Consider the following 24361-nt stretch of genomic DNA (forward strand, 5'->3'; position numbering starts at 1 on the left):
GGATGTTTGCTGATTACTCTGTCAGACTTAATGGGCTGAATGTCCTCTTTCTGCACTGAGGAATTCTATGATGCTATGACTGCACAATGTTCAGAATCAAACGTGACTCCTCAGATACTAAAGTCATCCATGTTCAAATGCAGCAAGACCAAATAATATCCAGGCTTAGGCTGGTAAGTGGGCAAGTAACATTTGTGCTGTACAGTATCAGACAATGACCATCTCCAAAAAGAGAGGATCTAACCATTGTCCCTTGACAATCAATGGCATTACTGCCGCTGAATCCCCCACAATCAACATCCTGATGGTTATCATTGACTAAAAGCTCAATTGGACTAGCTGTATAAATACTGTGGCTGCCAGAGCAGGTCAAAGACTAAGAATCCTGCAGCAAGTAAGTAACTCACCTCCTGACCCCCAAATCCTGTCCACCACTTACAATGCACAAGTCAAAAGTTTTGCATTTTTATGTTATTTGGCAAATAATTGTTTAGACCGAACAAATTTGTGCTCAACGTTTGTCATTTATACATCACTGACAGACATTGAAGTGTTGTCATTTATATTATTCCATCATTAAATTATCTGTTAAGTTTTGCCTCTTCCAGAATATTAGAAAATTAAGAAATGTATGGCCTTGGAAACGATCCATGGGAGGTTCACAAGAATGATCCCGGGAATGAAGAGCTTATTGTGTGAGGAACAGTTGGGGACTCTGGGCCTGTACTCATTGGAGTTTAGAAGGATGAGGAGGGGATCTCATTGAAACTTTCAGGACACTATGAGGCCTGGATAGAGTGGACATGGAGAGGATGTTTCCATTAGTAGGAAAAACTAGAACCAGAGGGCACAACCTCAGGATGATCCTTTCAAACGGAGATAAGGCGGAATTTCTTCAGCCAGAGAGTGGTGAATCTGTGGAACTCTTTGCCACAGAAGGCTGTGACGGTCAGGTCACTGAGTGTCTTTAAGACAGAGATAAATAGGTTTCTGATTAGTAAGGGGATCAGGGGTTATGGAGAAAAGGCAGGAGAATGGGGATGAGAAAAAAATCAGCCATGATTGAATGGCAGAGCAGATTTGATGGGCCGAGTGGACTAATTCTGCCCTTATTTCTTATGATCTTATGTATAATTTTCAAAAGCAATGACATTCTTTGCTAATACTGACAATTTTTTGATAACGTTACGCTACATTAGAGTTTACATCTGTTTACCTTAAGTTTGATGATAGTTCAATGAATCAGCCAAATATATGACATATCTCAACTGTGCTTGACATTATTCAACAAAATTGACAATAGCCAAACAATCATCATGATCCTCTAAATATTTCTGGCAGAATCAAAGAAGATCCCAGCTCAAAGAGGAAGATTAATAGACTAAATCTTTGTGTTTTAAATGGACCCATTTACAATTACTGTGCATAGTCTAACTTGTTCTGAGCAACATCACAGGACACCTGCTTAAAACTTTTAAATTTTGGAGCTAATTCTCTCCCAGTTCAGAAATAATGTGAGATTATGAGAGAAAGAATCATTGCCAACATGTAGAGAAATGTCCACCTACACAGAGTACTTGCTAATTGCCTTTGGAAATCACACAGACAAAGGGATCTGCCAAAGGAGTTATCATTCAGCCGACCCATGAAAGAAGAGCAACATAGGCTACTTCCCTAAGAGAATATGGTGGGGTAACACTGTTCCATAGCTCCCATTGGTTGAGTACGGTCTGTACTCTGACTAATATGAACAACTTAAGAACATAAGAAATAGGAGCAGGAGTAGGCCATCTAGCCCCTCGAGCCTGCCCCGCCATTCAATAAGATCATGGCTGATCTGAAGTGGCTCAGTTCCACTTTCCTGCTTTCTCCCCATAACCCTTAATCCCCCTGTCTATCAGAAACCTATCTACCCGTGTCTTAAATATACATAGCGAGGTAGCCTCCACCACACCAACGGGCAGAGAATTCCAGAGATTCACCACCCTTTGAGCGAAGAAGTTCCTCCTCAACTCCGTTCTAAACTGCCCCCCCCCTCCCCTTATCTTGAGGCTGTGCCCTCTAGTCCTGCTGTCCTTTCTGAGCGGGAAGAATCTCTCTACCTCTACCCTATCCCTCCCCTTCATTATCTTATACGTCTCTATCAGATCCCCCCTCATCCTTCTAAACTCCAACGAGTACAGACCCAGTCTATTCAGCCTCTCTTCATAGTCCAACCCCCTCATCTCTGGTATCAGCCTAGTGAACCACCTCTGCACTCCCTCCAAAGCCAAAATATCCTTGCGCAAGTGCAGCGACCAAAACTGCACACAGTACTCCAGCTGCGGTCTCACCAGTGCCCTGTACAGTTGCAGCAAGACCTCCTTGCCTTTATATTCAATCCCCCTCGCTATAAAGGCCAGCATCCCATTTGCCTTCCTGATCACCTGCTGCACCTGTAGAATGGGTTTTTGCGACTCATGCATAAGGACCCCCAGGTCCCTCTGCACCGTAGCATGCTGCAGCTTTTCTCCCTTTAAATAGTAATCCCTCCTACTATTATTCCTGCCAAAGTGGATAACCTCACACTTGCCAACATTGTACTCCATCTGCCAGGTCCTCGCCCACTCGCTCAGCCTATCTAGATCCCTCTGCAGACTTCCCACACCCTCCGCACAATTTGCTTTTCCACTTATCTTTGTGTCATCAGCAAATTTCGACACCCTACACTCAGCCCCCTCCTCCAGATCATCTATATGAATGGTAAATAGTTGAGGCCCCAGCACCGATCCACTAGTCACCAACCACCAATCCGAATAGCACCCATTGATACCAACTCTCTGCCTCCTATTAGACAACCAATCCTCTATCCACGCTAACACCTTACCCCCAACTCCATGCCCCCTAATCTTTTGAAGCAACCTTTCGTGCGGCACCTTATCAAACACCTTCTGAAAATCGAGAAACACCACATCCATTGGTTCCCCTCTGTCTACCGCAGTAGTCACATCCTCAGAACTCCAATAAATTCGTCAGACACGACTTCCCCTTAACGAATCCGTGCTGCATCTGCTCTATTAAACAATTCTTCTCAAGGTGCCTCGCTATTTCTTCTTTGATGACGAATTCAAGCATTTTTCCCACAACAGATGTTAAACTAACCGGCCTATAATTCCCTGCCTTTTGCCTGCTACCCTTTGTAAACAGCAGCGTAACATTAGCCGTTTTCCAATCTTCCGGCACTTCCCCGGAATCCAGCGAGGTTTGGAAAATAATCACTAAGGCATCTACTATCACCTCTGCCATTTCCTTCAGAACCCTGGGATGAATTCCATCCGGTCCCGGGGACTTGTCCACCATCAGTCCCGCTAGCCGATCAAGCACTGCCTCTCTAGTGACAGTGATCTCATTCAGGCCCTCAACTCCTACCGTCCTCCTATCTTTATTACCCGGCAAACTATTCGCATCCTCCTCCGTGAAGACCGAGGCAAAAAAACTTATTTAAGGCCTCAGCCATTTCCTCATCCCCACCACTAAATCCCCCCTCTCATCCTCTAAGGGTCCAACATTCACCCTAGCCAGCCTCCTCCTCTTTATATATTTATAAAAACTCTTACTATCCTTTTTTATATTTAGTGCTAATTTAGCTTCATAGTCTATCCTTCCTTTCTTTATCAACTTCTTAGTCAATCTTTGTTGATTTTTAAACCTCTCTCAATCTTCTACTCGCCCACTAGTTTTAGCCAGTCTAAATGCATCAGTTTTTAATTTAATACTTTCCTTTATTTCCTTCGTTATCCACGGCTGATTATCCCTTCTCCTACATTCCTTCTTTACCATTGGAATAAATTTCTGCTGAACACTGAAAAAGATCTCCTTAAAGATTCTCCACTGTTCCTCAGCAGTCCTACCGACCAATCTGCGCCCCCAATCTACATTTGCCAATTCTTCTCTCATCCTATCGTACTCCCCTCTGTTCAAACAGAGGATACAGGTCTGGGACCCTACTTTCTCATCCTCCATCTGCATCAAAAACTCAACCATACAATGATCGCTCTTCCCAAGAGGATCCCTCACAACAAGGTCCCTAATTCTACCTGCCTCATTACATAACACCAGATCTAAGATAGCTCACTCCCTTGTCGATTCCATCACACACTGTTCAAGGAAACTATCCCGGCAGCATTCCAAGAACTCTTCCTCAAGCCCACCGCGTCCGACATGGGTCAACCAATCAATATGTAGATTGAAATCCCCCATAATTATCGCCGTTCCATTCCTGCACGCATCATTTATTTGCATGTTTATAGCCTGCCCCACCTCCAAGTTATTATTTGGGGGCCTATAGACCACACCCACCAGCGTCTGTAGGTCTGTAGGTCCAATCGTTGAGATATACAGCCTATGATCCTTGCTTCACACTAGTGGTGAAATTCATACACTATTTTGCTCAGTTGTGTGGTAGGTATCTTTTTTGGACCGACAGTAGCATTCTATAACCGGGAAATATCGCTCGTGTAGCCACTGCATAGCAGCAGCATGAAACAGCTTGCTTAACCAGTTGTTCAAATTTATCGTGTTGATGTGGACTCATTTTTGTACAATGTGTCCATTCCTGTCACACTCTGGTTACTATTACTGATATTGCTACCCTGCACTATTGCCTTGTTCTTTCTGTTTAACTCTACAAAATATCCCATGTCATCCCTTCCCTCAACAGATACGGCTCCTTCTTTTCCCTGTGTCAGTGTCCATTGAGCTGAAGTTTAATTCTCCCACATCAAATTTTGAGCCATGCATTCAATTCTCTTATCGTATTGATCAATTTAAAATCGAGGCTCAAGTAGTAATCCAAAGATTATTACCTTAGTGTTTCTGTTCTTTTTTAATTAGCCCCAAACTGCCCATGCTCCTGAAGCAGAATCTTTATCTTAGTCCTCGCTATGTCACTGGGACCCATGTGTAGCATGACAGCTGGATCTTTCCCCTCCCACTACAAGTTTCTCTCCAGATCAGAGAAGATGTTTTTAAGCCTGGTAGTGGGCAGGTAACATTACCAATGGAACTCACACTCTTGTCTACAAAGAACAACATCTAAATATATTGGCCAGGATTCTCCCAAAAAAATTCCCAGTCCTCAATGCGTGGCAAAATGGGAATAATACTTCATTTTTAGCATGAATTCTTGAATGAGTCTCTGACTTTCTGTGCATCACAGAGTGTCCCGGTGAGATCCATTCTGGAAATCTGGGGGTGAGGCCTGTTCCCACCTGAGAGGTTGGCAACAGAATATCGCCTGCCCTGCCATCTTCATTGTGTTTTATTTAATGATTTTAGTTTCAAGTTTAGAAATATTGCTCAGCTGTCATTTGTAGTTATATTAAGCAGTTTAAGTGGTTAAGCTATAAATTTAATCCAATACTTACATCTCTCCAGTATGGATTTAAACTATTTGCATCTCTCATGAGGGATTCCAGTCTTCACCATTGAAGATCTAACCTTGGAATTCTCTCCAAACCTTGCTCCAACTCAAACGACATCAACAATTGCCCACCTCGTGGGCTTTCAATCATGTTTCCAAAGATTTTGTTCCTCTGGATTCCCAAGTTTGAATTCAGGCACTAGATTACAGGCACAGCTTCAGATCTCGGCACAAGCTGAGCACAACACTTCAAAGGGATACCTTTGCCCCATTGACCTGCAGTATAGAGTCACCAACCTTCAGCTGCCTTCTTGGAAATCCAAGGCTTTTCCTGAGCCCACTTCATTTAAAACCTGCTCCCCACAGGGAGGTTGAACTAAGTTTTCTTTCTTTTAATTCCTCTCTTTCTGTGTAGGTACTGCATCTGTCCTCAGCAAAACAACATGCCAAACTATAAAACCAAGCACGTGTAGCCCACTCCCTATCTGCAAATGCATAAAAGCGCCGAGGTCCATCAGGAGTTGACGTCCTGAATTCCACTCTCAATACCAATTGAGGTCTAACTTTTGGTTTGGAGGTTGGTTAGCCCAGTTGGCTAAACAGCTGGTTCCTGATGGAACAGTATGGGTTCAATTCCCTCACTGGCTGAGGTTACTCATGAAGGCCCCACCTTCTCAACCTTGACCCTCACCTCAGCTGTGGTGATCCTCAGGTTAAATCACCACCAGTAAGCTCTCCCCTTTAAAAAGGAAGAGCAGCCTTTGGTCACCTGGGACTAGAGTGAATTTGCCTTTAAGTTTGGTTTTTATAACAAATCTTAAAACTTACCAACCGAACACCTACTTGCTGACCTAATTAATGTCTTTGAGTATTCACCAGCTACTAAAGGAAAGGTACATAAAATAACACTTCTTTTCCTATCAAGCCGGAATTCTCACCTACACCAAATTCCCAAGTTAGCATTCTACTCTTGTCACCCGCAGGCTTCTTTACTCTGTGCTCCCACTCTGTATTGCAAAAATTGTCTTCTTCATAGGTGGCTGGTGACTCACGCCCAAGTTACAACTGCAAAGTCAGTTTCCTGCTAGAGTAATTAATGCCTATTCAGGCAACCACTTTCAATTGATTGACAGGTAACTGCCACAGCCAGGCAATTTCTATTAAGCTAGGCCTTTTCACCAGCTTGCAGTTTTAAAGTTCTAAGCTGGAGTCTGAATGTTAATCAATTATAGCTCGAGAGAAATTTACTGGAGTTAGCCTGCCCACAGCAAAGTTAACATTCATTCCTTGTTGCAGTTAAACTTCAGTTATGCTGTATACTTCCACTCCCTCTCCCTGTCAGCACAAGTAAAGGCAGCAGGAGCTAACAGGGATGCCAGCACGTCCTTACCACTTGGAGGAGATGGTGCTGGCTATAGGGATGCCAGCTGCTGATGACATGGCCAGTAATGGTGCTGATGGAATAAGCTTTTCATCTCCAACCTTCCTTTTCAAATCCCACCTCTCTCCTAATTAATAAGCTGCCAATTGAGTAAACATGCACCTTGTACTTTCTCCAATGTCTTCACACCACAACTTTGCCTTTCTCAGAGCCAAGAGCTGTATCTTGACCAGACAGTGGAGGAACTAGCTCACGTTTTAACACTAATTTAGAGGATTTATTAGAGGTGAGATCTGTCAGTTGTAAGCCATTGGGTATGAGTGGCATACAGAGAGGAAAAGGGGAAAGGATAAAGTTTGTGACTGTTGGTGAATAGAGAATTGGGATTCCAATAAGTTCTTCTTGGAGACCCCAATTAGGAAAGAACTTTAAAGATTGCCTCCTTCCTCGGCTCCCTCTTCCTCATGTTTCTGGTTCCTCAATTATTCAGCTGGTGGCAAGGGCTGCCCCCTTGTTGCCTTGTTTAGGTCACGTACACCATTTCAAATCTTAGCATCCATTTTTCAGAGTACAGCAGAGTTTGCCCAGAGTTGTCCAGATAGCAGGAATATTTCAACAAGGTCAGCTCTATTACGTTAATGTGGAAGCATGGCTTTCTTTGTATGTAGGTTGTGAACTGGTATGAGAAGCCATGTAATCAGCAGATAGCCCTTGTCAGCCAATTGCCACCGTTAGCTTTGTTGCGATGGCTCAGTTGCAGCTGGCACAGCTACTGTCACGGAATGAAAGCATCAAAATTACTGCCAGATTGATCTACACACCAGACTGCATATGGTCGCCCACCAATGGGGTGCTGAGAAAGTAGAATCTGTTTCAGTTCCGGTTGATGGCAGAGTTGACATGCCATGATGCATGCCGTCAATGCTTGGGGATTACAGTTGGGACTGCAGTATGTGACAGATTTCAGCTAAGGTGCAAGGGTGGCATTCATCATTATTCACTGAGGTTCAGCTAGGAGGATTGCTCCCAAACTCCTTTGGATGGATATAGTCTCCAGCAGGAAGTCTTTCCCTCCTCCTCCTGTATCATTCAGCAGCTTGCCATGATCTCTGTTTACTCTCTTATTAAGCTGTATTCCAGGTGGAATGCTAACTGCTGCACCCATGTCTGGGTGGAACCGGTTAAAGCAGAAGCCTTTCAGCACTTGCCATCCTACTCACGTTGTAACATTGTCCAACCATAGGAAGCAGTAAATACTTGTACAATTGAGTCAGCATGAAGAAGTCAACCAGTGGCTATCCAGTAAGTAGTACTGGTTACAGAGCTCCTTCCTGCTGCTTAGCACGTATTTAGCAATGAAAGGTTAAGAAATAATATCAACTGGAGCTTCAGAATAGCATCACTTGTGTCTCATCAGTGGTAGGTGCTGATTGATATCATGATCTGCTTGGTTTGCAATATTGCAGAGGCGCTTCACTGTTTTCACAAATATGATTTCCAGTGTGATTCATCCCAAAAGTGTGGATGCACACAATAGACAAGATTTTGAAGCCCTGAGGGGCACTACACTTTCCAGCATATGAGAGAAAACAATTTTGTTTTCCCATTCCTGACCTTTAATTTGATAATTGGATAACTAGCTAATGCTTCCATTAGGTTTCCAGCAATGAAAACTGAAAATGCTAGAAATACTCAGCAGATCTGAAAGCATATGTGGAACAAGAAACAGAATTAATAGGGTGAATTTTAAAGGGGGTGGGGTGGGATTTTTTTATTCATTCATGGGACGTAGTTGTTGCTGGCTGAGCCTTGCCAATCCCTAATTGCCCTTGAACTGAGTGGCTTTCTAGGATAGGCCTTAAGGATGGGCCTTATGCTACCCACTATATTATGGGAACACAAAGGCACTGAGCTAGCCACCTGTTTTATTTTATGTGCCCCCCCGCCCCCCTGCACCACCCCACCGCTACCCCCCCGCTAGGATGTGAAATTCCTCCCAGAGTTTCAGGTTATTAATCTATCTTCAGAATGGGGATCGTGCAGTTTTTAAGTAAGGCAGAGAGAGGTGGGTGGGGAGGTGATGGCAAATATGAAGGTGGGGGAGGTGGAAGAACAAATCTGAAGATCTGTTGTAGAGCATAAGTGAAGAGAGATTAGATGATAAAGAGGATGATATTGCAAGGCAAAAGAAAGATGGTAATGGGGCAGGTAAGGATAGAGAAGAGGTGCACATTCTCCCAGTGTCTGTGTGGGTTTCCTCTGGGTGCTCTGGTTTCTTCCTACACTTCAAAAGATGTGCAGGTCAAGTTGGTTGGCTGTACTAAGTCGCCCCTTCCTGGCAGGGGAACTGGCAAGGTAAAAAGTTGGGTGTTGTGGGGCCTGGTTGGGATTGTTGTCTGTGCAGGTTTGATGGGCCAAATGGTCTCTTTCTGCACTGTAGAGATTCTCTGATTCTTCTATGATTCTAAATAGGAAAGCAGAATTACCACCTTTAGCTGCCATTTTAAAAAGGGGAAGACACAGGTTATGGTCTGAAATTGTTAGGTTTTCTGTGTTTCTATTTGTGTTGGATGGAAGTTTGTTTCAAGTAAATTAAAGGTTGTATATAAATGTAATGCCCAAAGAAATCTTCTATGAAGGTGTACAGATCACACACACAGAAAAGTAGTCTGGGCATGGTAAGTCTTCATATAAAAAGTTCTTCCATATTTAAACTACATTAAAAAACCTATATTAACAAATTTTATCACAATCAAAATGTCCTTCAGAGTGAGATGATTAAAAAATAAATTTTTATTAAAGTCAAGCTGCTTTTAAAATGGCTAAACTCCAGAAATAATGAAAATGTGACATGACAAATAATAATCATTGTAAAACCGTTGCACAGTATATTTTTCCCTGTGTCTCACTTTGTTATTAGAATAAGCCCAATTGTGGCCCAATCAAGTCTAATATCAATCAATCATCACCAAATAGAAAGCAAAAGGTTGAAGGGAAATGGTAACTGCATTAAAATGAATGAATCTTGCATCAATATACTGTAATTCAGATGGCTTACAATTCTTCCATGGTTTCTATTCTACCATTTCAATCAATAAGCATAGTTTCATTTTGTACTATTGAAAAATTGACATATTTTAAACAGATTTTTTTTCTGTACTTTTGTGCCTTTACTTTGCCAATTGCTATTTTATTTTGAGTATTATTACTCATTTATTCTATGCATACTTAATCAACTTTAATTGACAACTTTAATCTTTAATTGCATGTCAAAGGTTTTCATGCTCTTCAATGATTATTCAATGTCTTATTTGTTCTGTTAAATCACAAGTTTTGTCCTGATTTTTCCCCAAAGGCCAACATATTTTTCACTTTAGCCTCAGGAAACAAGGCCATCGAATGACGCTTTTCCTGATCAAGAGCCGGGACCTCAGTGAATATGTCTGTCTGGACTTATACTAGAATTGACAAATTACTCATATCTGCTTTTTCAATAACATGTGTGGGCTTGCAGAAGGCTGGGGTGAGAAGAAATGTCAGGTTCAAGAAAATCTACCCACCAATGCCTCACCTCAATCTTGCATTAGATATACCCCGTATTATTCCTGACCAATGTTGAGACCCATGCCAAAGACTCCAAAGTTTTTTGTGAAGCTAGCCTCGACCATAAGTTTTACATTTGATTTTGGCACGAATGAGCATGGTTTCACTCTGACATGATTCAAGTGACCCATCAGCAGCTTTTATCAAATAAAATTTATTTAAGAACACAGGTAATATATATCAAAAAGAATTAGCATAACTTTTACCAATTACAAGACTTAAACATGACACAGTATAATCCTTAACAGCTAGCTATCTCTGTTGTTCCAAGTTAAACGCCATTCCACAGACATACACCCTTCTCCAGACTTAGCACAAAACAAGTATGCTCATGTAATGCTGGATTGTCGGCTTTGTAACACCTATGGACAGAAATCCAAGCCAGCTGTTTGCAGAGAAGGATATATCTTCAAAACAGCCATAGTTCGTAAAGGTAAACTTAACCCCTGGTGATTTGCAGTCTTCAGATTCCAGAGAGGGGTAAAAAAACTACTATTGCTTCTCTGCTTCAAGCTGCCTCTGAAAATGAAACTAAAAACTGAAATGCTCTGTGAAAAATAGATGTCCCTAGCCACAGGTTATGACCTGTCAATCTCAGCCAAATCTAGCTCAATTCAGCAATCCCAAGGGACCATTAAACCCACAGAACACTGCATTAGTTCAGATTAAATTCAACATGATATTAATTATGCTGTCTCAGCAACACTAAAGGACACTGGTACAGACAACATTGTGCTGAGTTCCAGGATTTTGACCTTGTAAAAGTGAAGAAACAGCGATCTATTTCCAAGCCAGGATGGTGAGTGACTTGGAGGGAAACATCCAGGTGGTTGTGTTCCCAGATATCTGCTGCCCTTGTCCTTCCAGATGGTAGTGGTCATGGGTTTGGAAGGAGCTCTCTAAGGAACCTCGGTGAGTTCCAACAGTGCATCTTGTTAATGATATCCATGATTGCTACTGGTGGAAGGATTGAACATTTTTGGAATGGGTAGCAATCAGTTAGGCAGTTTTATCTTGGTTGGTGTTGAGTTTCTTGAATGTTGTTGGAGCTGCACTCAGCCAGGCAAGTGGAGAATATTCTATTACACTTCTGGTTTGCATCCTGTAGATGGTAGACAGGCTGTGGGGAGTCAGGAAGCGAGTTAATTACTCCTCATAGGATTCCTAGCCTCTGGCTTGCTCTTGTAGCCACAGTATTTATATGGTTAGTCCAGTTCAGTTTTTGGTCAATGGTAACTCCCAGAGTATTGAGAGTGGGAGATTCAGTGATGGTAATGCCATTGAATGGTGTACTGGCCTTCATAAATCGAGGGATTGAGTTTAGGAGTCAGGAGGTAATGCTGCAACTTTATAAGACCCTTGTCAGGCCTCATTTGGAGTACTGTGCGCAGTTCTGGTCACCTCACTATAGGAAAGACGTAGAAGCTATTGAAAGGGTACAGAGGAAATTTACAAGGATGTTGCCTGGACTGGGAGGCATGCCTTATGAAGTTAGGTTGAGGGAACTGGGTCTCTTTTCCCTCGAGAGACGTAGGTGGAGAGGCGACCTGATAGAGGTTTATAAAATGTTGAGAGGAATAGATAGGGTGGATTCTCAGAGGCTATTTCCCCGGGTTGAAATGGTCGCTACGAGAGGACACAGGTTTAAGGTGCGGGGAGGAAAGTACAGAAGTGATGTTAGGGGTAAGTTTTTCACTCAGAGGGTGGTGGGTGAATGGAATCGGCTGCCGTCAGTGGTGGTGGAGGCGAACTCGCTGGGGTCTTTTAAAAGACTTCTGGATGAGTATATGGGGTTTTATGGGATTGGGGGTTATAGATAGGTGTTGATGTGATCGGCGCAACTCGTGGGCCGAAGGGCCTGTTTGTGCTGTAGTGTTCTATGTTCTATGTTCTATGAATGTCATGGGGCGATGGTTAGATTCTCTCTTGACGGTGAGCATTTGTCTGATTTTGGGTGTACCACAGGTGGTTGTCCTATTTTGAAACAAGTGCAAAACCATGCTGCACATACCTCAGCATGTTCCAAGAAGTGGTTGCTGATATCTGCCAACCTTTCCTGTCCATGCTGTAGCCACAAGGACTCTGGAGAAGTAATTGGCCTCCAATGAGTGCAAACAGTTGCCTGGGTGCTGTTTATATATGATGACTTCCTGACCACCCCAGAACAAGATTTGTCATGCTCATAATTAATGAGCTGAAGAATGGAAGATCATGCATGTTCGGCTGGCCCACTGCCCAGTGTGAATTAGGTTGACTTTCCTGCCCACCACCAGGCCTAGACTACACAACGGAAGACTCTGCCTATATTTTTATCAACAGCACAGCATGGTGGCAAAGTGATTAGCCTCAGATGACTGTCTGTGTGGAGTTTGCACTTTCTCCCTGTGTCTGTGTGAGTTTCCTTCGGGTTCTCCGGTTTCCTCCCACAGTCCAAACCACGTTTGGTTGATTGGCCATGCTGAATTGCCCTCTGGTGTCAGGAGGACTAGCAGGATAAATAGATGTGCTTATGGAGATCGGGCTGGGTGGGATTGTCGTTGGGATAGGCTCAATATGTTGAAAGGCCTCTTTCTGAACTATAGGAATTCTATGATAACTATACAATTTATAGATGCCTGAAATTGGAGACCTTGGTTGTGAGAACTGGGTAAAGTAAAGAAAGTTCACTTTGAGATCATTGTAAGATAAAAAAAGGTAATTTTGGTTTTAGTCTATATTTGAACTGCTCCACTTTTTTTAATACTTGGTTTCATTTAGTACCTTGAGCTCTCGTGCCAATGTTTTGCCCGGTTTCCCTACTGTCAACAAATAAGGTTTTTGAAGGAAAGGGGGAGAAGCAGCTGCACAAGGGTTGCTGCAATGATTCCAAATTACATCACCACCACCACTTTCCCCACCACCAGAAAAGGCAGTTTTTCAATTCAAAAGTCATACATCCCAAGGTAATGTAGTTTCTCTTGTGTATTGATGTTGGCATGGGCTCAAACCCACACATTTGACCAGATGTCACCCATTGAGGCAAGTTGAGGTCCCCACAACAAAAAGTTCATGAAGCTATAAATAAAAAGATTTTGCAGGTAACAAATGTATATCACCCGCACTGTGGGAATAAAAGTAATTAAAATGAAATAATTATCTTTCACTCATTCCTCTGGCACATACCTTAAAATTAAAAGAGAAACAAATACATTTTTTTAGCTTAATTGTTAGGGCAGTATGAATTCAATCCAGTTAGTCCCACTAGCCTCTGTGTCAGCTCTAACTTAGGTAAGCTGACAAGCATGATAGTAAGCCTATTGCATCTGTCATTGTATAATGGGCTGCCACAGAAATCAGACCAAATTGCAGGGAGGAAAGAATGTGTAGGCGTAATGTCCTCAGCACAATACCAAGATTGTAGGCTTGGCTGAGATCCAGCAGTGGCTCCAACAATTTAGGTAATTTTGTTTTCTTCTTTTAAACATTAGTGATTTTATAGCTTTTATTTGAAAGGTTTTGTTTTATCTCGTTAGCAGTAGGATTTCAATATTAGGGATTCTACCATGAGCAACTGCACATTATGGAATACTGCTCATTTAATGACTATCATCTTCACTCACACTATAAATCTTAAGACTTGTCTTCAGTGATGCAATATAAACCCAGATCCACATTATTCATAAACAATTAGTTACCAAGCAGAGTACATGTTAAATATTTTTAAACATTCTTTCTCTGCTTTATTTCTTTGCCTGTGTTAAATGAACCAGCTGCAGTCACTGAATAAAAGCCTTCGAGCAAGTTTTCAAAGATTTTGCAGTAGACACTATGAGGCTGATTTTCATTTTATTTTCACAGCCACACAGGCATTTTCATTTCTATTTTAAGTAGCAATTTGGGGCAGTGTTGGTATTAGTTACCAAGTTTCCAAATTCCTCAGTAAGCCCTTTGCAAGAAATGCAAATTAGGCAAATAATCAGCATTGAAAAAGTGTCACCCTTCTCCAAATCTGACAGGAGATCATCTAAATTTCTATATTGGGTGATACTTATCTCAATCTAAGCTCAAACATTTTTCATATAATTTGAATATTCATTAGCAAAGCCCAGTGACAATTGGGGAAAACAAGCATAATTTAGGAATGGTTTAAATAATTCCTTCGAAAGGTGCAATGCACTTAATGTGATACCTGATCAGTACACTATCTCCTTTTAAGTGGGAGTGCTTTGACAAGTGTCTCCAGAAGCTGACTTATGCTATCCCCAATTTCACAGTCATAGTGCATAATAATACCTGAGCTGACCTAAAAGTCCTTGACAAAATGCAACTGAATTATCTACTAAAAGTGCTATGAACAGGATTAGATTTTTGTAGGGCTGTGGAATCAAATGAGGTTAATGGACTTAAGTATCCATGGCAGCCACATATATTTTCACTCCACAATATTCGGCAAAAATAAATTCTGCAAAAATAATCACTTGCATTCGGAGCATGATACGAACACTTTTCCATACTGTTTAACCATGTTTCATGTATCTAGAGCTTGACTCTTTACAAATCTTTCTTCATAACATCACGGTTGGGTCAGGGTGGATAGGCCAAGACTGGGGGAAATGTGGGGAGGGTTAGGTTTTTGCGGAATGAGACTTTGATGGGCCCAAGGAGTCGGTAAATACAGTACCTAACACCAGGCCTGGAACCTGCCCAAGCTCTTCACTTGCTGTCGGCCTTTGCCTGCAGCTGGCAAGATTGCAATAGGGGCCGGAGGAGGCCATTAACTGGCTATAAATTGATCACTTAGAGCCTCAGATGGCTCACGCACAGGCGCCCTGCCAAATGCCTCCTCCTTTGCAGGTAAAATAGCGGCCAAGAGGACCAGCAACAGAGCTCTTGGTATTGTGCCAATTTTGAAACCTCTGCCTGCATGCCAACCTACCTATTGGGGCATATAGACTTCATGATATTGACTGCCTGCTGATGCGTCCAGTGAATGAAAAACACAGTTAGCACTGGCTAGGCACAGAGATTATCCAAATGCGCAGTCAGCATAGAGTTGGCCCATTGCCTGCATTGTAATTACACATCACTATCCAATTCATCTCCCTTAGACTCTACCCACTTCCAACTAATGCAGGGCAGCAGTGACATTGATCAATAAAAGGTTAAAATGGGCAGCACAGTAGCACAGTGGTTAGCACTGCTACTTCACAGTGCCAGGGACCTGGGTTCAATTCCCAGCTTGGGTTACTGCCTGTGTGGAGTCTGCATGTTTTCCCCATGTCTGCATGGGTTTCCTCCAGGTGCTCTGGTTTCCTTCCACATTCTGAAAGACATACTGGTTAAGTGCCTTGACCCAAACAGGTGCCAGACTGTGGCAACTAGGGGAATTTCAACACTAACTTCGTTGCAGTGTTAATGTAAGCCTTACTTGTGACTATGAAGTAAACTTTAAATGATTGTAATAAGAAATTCAGGGGAAACATCTTATCCAGAGTTATTAAAATGCAGAATGCACTGCCACAGAGAAACTGAGGTTTCACTGTGCTATGGCACAATGGTCAGCACTGCTGCCTCACAGCACCAAAGACCCAGGTTCAATTCCTGGCTTGGATCACTGTCTGGGTGGAGTTTGCACATTCTCCCCATGTCTGCATGGTTTCCTCTGGGTGCTCCAGTTTCTTCCCACAGTCCAAAGACGTGCAGGTTAGGTGGATTGGCCATGTTAAATTGACCCTTCGTGTGAGGGGGACCAGCTGGGGTAAATGGAGTTATTGGGATAGGATTGTGGTCAGTGCAGACTTGATAGGCTGAATGGCTTCCTTCTGCACTGTAGGATTTTGTGATTCTACATGATACTAGGAAATTGCATAGTCACATTTACAGCAAAGCTAGGTGAGTATGTAAAGGAGTTTGAGAGGATGGAAAGTTGTTTGTGTGGAGCAGAAATAATTTCTTAGACTTGTTAATGTAAATGGTCAGACTCTCTGCTGTGAATTCTCATTATAAACAATTGACTTCAATATCAGCTACAGCATATACAAACATACAAATTAGAAGCAGGTGCAAGCCACTCAGCCCATCAAGCCTGCTTCAATACAACCATGGCTGATCTCATTGTAACTTTGTATCAAGTCCTCAGAGGCAGATGTCCCTTCACCAAAATCCCTTTATTTACAAGTCTGACAACAGCATAGAACATAGAACATAGAACATAGAACATTACAGCGCAGAACAGGCCCTTCGGCCCACGATGTTGCGCCGACCAGTTACAAAAACAATGACCCACTAGCCTATACCAATCCCTTTTCGTCCATAAACCTATCCAGAGATCTCTTAAATGCCCCCAAACTAGACGCATTTACAACTGCAGCAGGCAGGGCATTCCAATCCCTCACCACCCGCTGGGTAAAGAACCTACCCCTGACATCCGTCCTGTAGCTACCCCCCCTTAATTTAAAGCCATGCCCCCTCGTGCTAGCTTTCTCCATCCGAGGAAAAAGGCTATCACTATCCACCCTATCTAAACCTCTAATCATCTTATATGTTTCAATAAGATCCCCTCTTAGCCGCCTTCTTTCCAACGAAAACAACCCTAGATCCCTCAGTCTCTCCTCATAGGACCTCCCCACCATACCAGGCAACATCCTAGTAAACCTCCTCTGCACCCTCTCCAACGCCTCCACATCCTTCTTGTAATGCGGGGACCAGAACTGCACACAGTACTCCAAGTGCGGCCGCACTAGAGTAGTGTACAGTTGCAACATTACACTGCGACTCCTAAATTCAATCCCCCTACCAATAAACGCCAAGACACCGTACGCCTTCTTGACAACCTTATCCACTTGATTCCCAACTTTCAGGGATCTATGTACACACACACCTAGATCCCTCTGTTCATCCACACTATTCAAAGTCCTCCCGTTAGCCCTATATTCGACACATCTGTTGCTCCTACCAAAGTGAATTACCTCACACTTCTCCGCATTAAATTCCATCCGCCACCTCTCGGCCCAGCTCTGCAACCTATCTAAGTCTCCCTGCAGACTATGACACCCTTCCTCACAATCTACCACACCTCCAACTTTGGTGTCATCAGCAAATTTACTAATCCACCCAACTATACCCTCATCCAGATCATTAATAAAAATTACAAACAACAGTGGCCCCAAAACAGATCCCTGAGGCACACCACTCGTAACTGCACTCCATGATGAATATTTACCATCCACCACCACCCTCTGTCTCCTATCTGATAGCCAATTCCTGATCCAACTTCCTAGATTACCCACAATCCCATACATCTGCATTTTCTGCAGAAGCCTACCATGGTGAACCTTATCGAACGCCTTACTAAAATCCATGTATACCACGTCAACTGCCTTACCCCCATCCACCTCTTTGGTCACCTTCTCAAAAAACTCAATAAGGTTAGTAAGGCACGACCTACCCGCTACAAAACCATGCTGACTATTTCTAATCAATTCATTACACTCCAAATAACTATAAATCCTATCCCTAATAATTTTTTCTAAAACCTTGCCCACAACAGAAGTAAGACTCACCGGTCTATAATTCCCGGCAAAGTCTCTGTTCCCCTTCTTAAACAATGGGACAACATTCGCTATCCTCCAATCCTCCGGGACTACACCAGAGACCAATGACGACCTGAAGATCTGAGCCAGAGGCTCTGCAATCACCTCTCTAGCCTCCCAGAGAATCCTAGGGTAGATCCCATCCGGACCAGGGGACTTATCTATTTTCAGCCCCTCAAGAATTTCCAGCACATCCTCTTTATCAACCGTAATACTGTCTATTTTACACCCCTGCAACCCAATGTCCTCCTCAGCTATATTCATGTCCCCCTGCGTGAACACCGAAGAGAAATATTGGTTCAATACTTCTCCAATCTCCTCCGGTTCCACACACAACTTCCCCCTGCTGTCTGTAACTGGCCCTAATCTTGCCCTGACCAACCTTCTGTTCTTGACATACCTATAGAACGCCTTAGGATTCTCCTTAATCCTATCAGCCAAAGTCTTCTCATGTCCTCTTTTAGCCCTTCTCAACTCACTCTTCAACTCCCTCCTAGCCAATCTAAAGCTTTCTAGTGCACTATCTGAGCCCTCCAATCTCATCCGAACATAAGCCTCCTTTTTCTTTTTAACCATCGACTCAACTCTTTTAGTGCACCACGGTTCCCTAGATCTACCAAATCCACCATGCCTGACAGGGACATACCTATCAAGGACTCGCAGTAGCTGCTCCTTGAAAAAACTCCACATTTCAGACGTTCCCAGTCCCTGTAATCCCCTAATCCAATCCATGCTTCCTAATTCACTCCTGATAGCCTCATAATCGCCCTTACCCCAGCTAAAATTGCTGACCCGAGGTTCATGCCTATCTCTTCCCATCACTAAGGTGAACGTAACCGAATTGTGGTCACTATCACCAAAATGCACACCAACTTCCAAGTCTAGCACCTGGTCTGGCTCATTTCCCAGCACCAAATCCAATATAGCCTCACCTCTAGTTGGCCTGTCTACATACTGAGACAAAAAACCTTCCTGCACGCTTTGTACAAACACTGACCCCTCTAGCGAGCTAGAACTATAGCAACTCCAATCAATATTCATAAAGTTAAAGTCCCCCATAACAATTACCCTATTACTTTCACTCCTAACCAGGATTGTCTCCGCAATCCTTTCCTCAACCTCTCTAGAACTTTTAGGAGGTCTATAAAAGACTCCCAACAGGGTGACCTCTCCTCTCCTATTTCTAATCTCCGCCCATACTACCTCAACTGACAAGTCCTCATCAAACTTTCTCTCCGACACTGTGATACAGTCCTTGACTAGCAATGCTACCCCACCCCCCCTTCTACCTTCTTCTCTACTCCGACTAAAGCATTTGTACCCCGGAACCTGCAACATCCATTCCTGACCCTGCTCTATCCATGTCTCAGAAATGGCCACAACATCAAAGTCCCAGGTACTGATCCACGCTGCAAGTTCATCCACTTTATTGCGAATACTCCTCGCATTAAAGTACACGCATTTCAAACCCTGCTCCGCCCCACCCCCACTATGCCGTGCCTTGCATTCCCCAACTATGCCCCCCTCACTTTCACCCCCTTTCCTCACTATCCCTCCCCCCCTCCGAATCAGTTTAAACCTTCCTGCATCGCTTTTGCAAATTTACCCCCCAGGATATTGATTCCCCTCTGGTTCAGGTGTAGACCATCCCTCTTATAGAGGTCCCACCTTCCCCAGAATGAGCCCCAATTGCTCAAGTACCTGAACCCCTCCCTCCTGCACCATCCCCTCAGCCACGAGTTCAAACTTTCCCTCTCCCTATTCCTCTCTAAACTATCCCGTGGCACAGGCAAGAGTCCAGATATAACTACTCTTTCTGACTTCGCCTTTAGTTTCCACCCCAACTCCATAAATCTTTTCTTAATATCCCCTTCCCTTAATCTCCCTATGTCATGTGTGACATAGTAATCTCCCTATGTCATAGAGTGCTTTCAGTTAGCAGTCTACACTAGGAGTCCCAAGGAACTGACACTCCTGGTTAAATACAAAGCAAAAGGCTCCCTGATTGGCCCATCAATTTGGCCCTTAAATAGGGAGATCATATTCGAACAGGCCCATCTCAATTGCCTGATTAAAGTCATTACAAACCTCAACCCCACATTCCTATCAATGCTGATAATATTTACTCCCTGTTAATCAAAAATCCATCTATCTCTGCTTTAAAAATAGTCAAAAACTCTGTTGCTCAAAAGATAGCGAAACAAAGTTCTAGATTCTCATCACCTTCAGAGAAAAAAAGGTCTCCTAATCTCTGCTTTAATGAGTGACCTCTTATTTTTAAGTTATGACCACTAGTTTTAGATTCTTCAGCAAGAGTAAAAATCCTCTCCACATCCAGCCTGTCAATGCCCCTCAGGATCATAAAGATTCTAATCAAGTTGCCTCTTACTCTTCTAAACATTAGTGGATACAAACCTAACCTGGTCAACTTTTCCTTATGAGACAACATTCCCATTCCTGGTATTAGTCTGAACTGCTACTAATGCATTTACATCCTTCCTTAAATAAAGAGACTAATACCGTATAAAAAGACTCATGTGGTCTCACTTGTATCCTGTACCACTGAAGCATTGCCTCCCTAGTTCTGGAATCAATTCCACTCACAATGAACAAGAACACTCTATTAGCCTTCCTAATTACTTGCTGTACCTCTATTACAGTATTTGTGATTCATAATCAAGGATACCAAAATCCCCCTACACCTCAGAGCTCTCTTACCATTTAGGTAATAATTTTTTTCATTCTGCCTGCCAAAATGGACAATTTCATCTCTGCCCGGATCATACACAATTTGCCAGATCTTTGCCCAATCACTTTACCTATGCCCCTTTGAAGCCTCCATACGTCCTTTTCACAATTTACTTTCCAACTTATTTTTGTGTCGTCAGCAAATTTGAAGTTTAAACCACAACTTCAGTCCCTTCATCCAAAATCATGAACAAACTATACACTTTTTAAAGAAGGCTGTTCAGGTCACTCATCACCTTGTTTCAATGGAAGAATCGCATGGCATACAACAGGACACTTTTAAATTAGGCCATATCGTAAGTATTGTATTCAGTTTAGCTCAAGAAAAATCAATGAAGCAATAAAATCTGTGCTGAGGAGAACCCTGAAGCTGGTGTCAGGGATCCAAGTTATGAAAAATGGCTGGAGAGGATCAAACTCCAGATATATGAAACATAGTTAAATGATATAGTAAGCAAAATCCTGTGAAGCATTCTCAATGCACTTACAATGCAAGTGATTGTTTTTGTAATGGTTGCCGCTAGGCTTGTGTTATGGTTCAGGTTAGAAACTCCAAAGTGTTTTATGAAACCTGCCTGATTCATTGGTTTTGCATTTTGAATTTGGCTAAGATAAGCACAAAAGGTTTCACTTCAGGTATGATTCAAGTGACCCACTAGGGGGTTTTTATCAAACAAAGTTTATTTAATAGTATAGTTCGAAACTTAGAAAGACTTTTTATCAATTACAAACAAGAAACAAACAAATAATGATGATAATGTATAACTCTTAATGAATATAAAATATATAACATCTATAGACAAAAGATCCTTTCTACAGGTTTAATACAGCACAGGCTAATGCTCATGATACTGGGATCAGTGTTGTTAGTTGAATTCTGCAATCAAATGCTCTTGAGCCTCAGATCAGTTTGAAGACAAGATAGCTTCCCAAAACATAGAAACTCTACTCCAGCCCCCAACAACAGCAGGCTTTCACCCTTCAAGAAAACAATATATTGTTTCCAGTGAACCAACATAATTTTCAAAATAACAGGGAGAGAGGGAAAATACTTCTTGTTGGCTTGCTGTAACTTCTAAAACTAAAAACTCAAAATTTGCAGCTCAGGACTGAAACTGTAAATGGAATCCCTGTCACCTTATCTGCACTGTTTTTATTCCTCCCAACAATGACATCACCTGAGGCTGTGAGCACGAATTAAAAAAAACTCTTAAAGGTGTACTAAGATTGCACCTGTAAGAAAACTATTGCCCAGTGTCAATCTATCTGCGATCAACAGCACATACTTACCTCTGGCTTCTGACTGTCAGCTAACTCAGCATCAAGCGCTGACTGATTTCCTGCATTGCCAAAAATGTTGAGCTGCAATTGGACAGTTTGGCAAGACAGGCAAATAATGGGTGAACTCCTCCCACCCATTCTCCCTGTAAAGCTATATTGGTCAGAATTATTTATTCTTAGCTGCAAGGGCTATTTTTTAAAGTTATCCAAAGAACAAAGAACAAAGAACAACCCAGCACGGGAAACAGGCCCTTCGGCCCAACGAGCCCGCGCTGCCGCATCCTCCTACACCTACCCTGCCCTGTGTGTATGTGAGTGGAACCCCTAATGTAGCCAGATTCAGGGGAGAATAGTGTCAATTTGTTACACCAATCAGCCTAAGAGCACATCTTTGGGGTGTGGGAGGAAACCAGAGCGCCCGGAGGAAATCCACGCAACCACAGGGAGAATGTGCAAACTCCCACAGACACAGGCCCAAATCCATGTATCTGCACAGCTAGCAGTGATAGTCACTGAGCTGTTGCGGCGCCCATCTACTGGTCCAGGATTAAGCACACACACCGACACAAAGTACTAGGCCACTCCCGGAACCTCCAAGAGCAGCCCACGCACGACCCACTGTGTGCATGCCCCTCGTTTGACAACAAGGTGGACCGACACCTGAGGAATAAAAAGACAAAAACGTTAACATGTAATTCTACATTTCTGGCGTCGTCCCGAGGCTCTGACCCTATTTAATACCCTCTACTATAACCCTCCATCCTTGTTTCGCTCATGTGTCTATCTAAGTAAACCTTAAACAAGTCCAACGTGCCTGCCTCCACCACCCTACTCGGTAGCGCGTTCCATACCCCCACGACCCTCTGCGTGAAGAACCTTCCTCTCGTATCCAAATTATACTTCTCCCCCCTCACCCTTAGATCATGACCTCTCGTAATTGTCCCCAATCTAGGGAACAGCCTACCACTATTGACTCTATCTATTCCCTTCAGTATTTTATATACCTCTATCATGTCCCCCCTTAATCTCCGTCTTTCCAAGGAGAAGAGTCCCAGTTTCTCCAACCTTTCCTCGTAACTCAGTCCTTCCATGCCAGGCAACATCCTGGTAAACCTCCTCTGCACTCTCTCCAGAGTCTCCAAGTCCTTCCTGTAGTAAGGTGGCCAGAACTGGACGCAGTACTCCAAATGCGGTCTAACCAACGTTCTGTACAACTGAAGCATTAGACGGCAGCTCCTATACTCTATACCCCTTCCTATAAAGGCTAGCATTCCATAAGCTTTCCTCACAACCTTCTCTACTTGTGTCGCCACCTTCATAGACTTGTGAACCTGCACTCCCAGGTCCCTCTGTATTTCTATACTCCTAATCGGTCTACCTTTTATCACGTAGCTCCTCTCTGCATTATTCCTTCCAAAATGCATCACCTCGCATTTGTCAGGATTAAATTCCATCTGCCACCTATCTGCCCAATATACCAACCTATCTATATCCTGCTGTGTCACCTGACGTTCCTCCTCGGTATCCGCCAATCCTGCCACCTTGGTGTCATCCGCAAACTTGCTGATCACACCACGTACGTTCTCTTCCAAGTCGTTTATATATACTACAAAGAGGAGCGGTCCCAGTACTGAGCCCTGCAGCTACCACTGGTGACTGGCCTCCAGCCCGAAAAGGTCCCCTCAACAACTACCCTCTGTCTCCTATTGCCCAGCCAGTTCTCAATCCACCTAGCTACCTGCCCTTGTATCCCATGTGCCTTAACCTTTTCTACCAGCCTACCATGAGGGACTTTGTCAAACGCCTTACTGAAATCCATATAGATGACATCAACGGCTTGCCCATCGTCAACCGTGTTTGTCACCTCCTCAAAGAATTCTACCAGATTCGTAAGGCAAGACCTCCCCCTAATAAAGCCATGTTGCGTATCCCTAATCAGATCGCAACGCTCCAAATGCTCATACATCCTACCCCTAAGAATTTTTTCCAATAATTTTCCTACCACCGATGTCAAACTCACCGGTCTATAATTTCCAGGGTTATCCCTAATACCTTTTTTAAACAGCGGTACAACATTAGCTACCCTCCAGTCTTCGGGGACCTCACCTGTGTCCAAAGAAGAGACAAAGATTTGCGTCAGAGGCCCAGCAATTTCATCTTTCACCTCCCTAAGCAGCCTGGGATAAATACCATCAGGCCCCGGAGCTTTATCCGTTTTTATGCTACCTAAAAGCCTTAGCACTTCCTCCCTCGTAATGGATATTTCCTGCCACTGATCTACAGCTCCCTCCAAGGCACTGCACGACACCGAACCCCTCTCCTTCGTGAATACCGACGCAAAGTATTCATTCAGGATCTCCCCCATTCCCTCTGACT

This window comes from Carcharhinus amblyrhynchos, chromosome 15 (genome assembly GCF_965287045.1).
Source record: "Carcharhinus amblyrhynchos chromosome 15, sCarAmb.v2.hapA, whole genome shotgun sequence".
NCBI classification, from domain to species: domain Eukaryota; kingdom Metazoa; phylum Chordata; class Chondrichthyes; order Carcharhiniformes; family Carcharhinidae; genus Carcharhinus; species Carcharhinus amblyrhynchos.